A 1,680-nucleotide genomic window follows, 5' to 3' on the forward strand; every position below is an offset into this window, starting at 1 on the left:
TTCTCCACTCACCTCTGTCTTCCGTCCTCTCCCTTCCTTCCTCAACAGACATTCCCCTCTTCCCCAAAGCCCCCTTCACCCCATCCATCCACCTCATCCTAGGACGTCCCCTCATGTTCACTCCCTCCACATCTGCTTTCCACACCTCTTTTACTAGTCTTTCTTCACTCATTCTTTCCATTTCTTTCTATTTGTGATGGCATACGCTGTTCCTGGCGATTCACTTCAGGTATGTATACACACATACACACACACACACACACACACACACACACACACACACACACACACACACACACACACACACACACACACACACACACACACACACACACATTATATATATATATATATATATATATATATATATATATATATATACGCATATATTTCAATTATAGCATTACACTTCTTACTGATACTTTTATGTTTTCTTTGGTGTCCATTATATCTTCCTTTTCTTGCCTTGGTTTGATGAAGCACCGTTTTCCCTTTGTAATCATATCTTTGTTCTTACTTTTATCACTATCTTCCATTTCCCTCACTATCTCTTCTTGTCATCATTATACTTACCTCTCCTTTCGCAGCGGCCCAGCCTTGCTCCAGTGTCGTCGTCCTGTTCACTTTGGTTCCGTGTTTTTATGCCACGGTTTTTTTTTTATTCCAGTTATTATTCTTTTCTTTTGTTTTCCTCCTCCACTGGTCTTCACAACTGTCTGTTACGTTACTTCTTGGGCTATTAGTTCCCCTTTGTCTTTCTTCTGACCTCCACGTCTCTCCCTTTTTCACCTTGCCTTTCCTCTGCCTTCTTCGTCTCTCACTGTTTCTTCTTCTTCCCTTTTCCAACTGTTCACCACAGTATGCTAAGGGACTCTTCGCCCTGTTCAATTCTCGCCTTTCCAATGCCCTCCTCATCGTTTTCTCTCCTCCTCCTCCTCCTCCTCCTCTTCCTCATGCTCCTACTCTTCCGATTCTTCGTCCTGTTGATTCTGTTCACCTTTTCCTCGTCTTCTCGTCTTCCTATTTTTCCTCCTCCTCCTCCACCTTTTATTACTCTTTACTATTGCTACACGGATCCTCGTCATGTTCGCTTTCCTCGCCTATCTCTTTTTCTTCTCTTGTTTGCCTTTTTTTCTTTCTCCTCCTCCTCTCTCCCTCCCTCCCTCCCTCCCCCTTTCCCCATTAGTCTTAGCCACTATCTGCTACTCGGCCTCTAGTTCTCTTTTGTTCTCTTCTACTCTTCATCAATGTCTGGTACGTAACTTCTCGTTATGTTCATTCTTATTCCTTTTCTTCTGTCCTCCTCCTTTTTCTCCCTCTTTTCCTCATTCTCTTCTTTTTCTCCTTCCTTTCCACATTCTCTTCTTCTTCTTCCCCTTTCTCCTCCTTTTCTTCCAACTGTTCTACCTCCTCATTTCCCTGCCTGTCTTAACCCTTCACTTTAGCCTCGTCATGATCCTTGTTTACCTTCTTTTCCCGCGGTTTTGTTTCGTTATTACTTCTTTTCCTCTTCCTTATCCTTTACCTGCTGCTTGTGCCTCTTTTTCTTCTTGATTTCTTATTCCTCCTTCTTCAGGTCTTTCTCATTCGTTTTCCCTTTCACGGCCGGAGCCCTGGGAGAAGCCCAACGTGGCACGCTAAGTTGCAAAATGATGAAGCTATATATTAAGCGTGAGTAAA

This window comes from Oratosquilla oratoria, chromosome 11 (assembly GCF_046742065.1).
Source record: "Oratosquilla oratoria isolate Oo_2021 chromosome 11, ASM4674206v1, whole genome shotgun sequence".
Taxonomy (NCBI): domain Eukaryota; kingdom Metazoa; phylum Arthropoda; class Malacostraca; order Stomatopoda; family Squillidae; genus Oratosquilla; species Oratosquilla oratoria.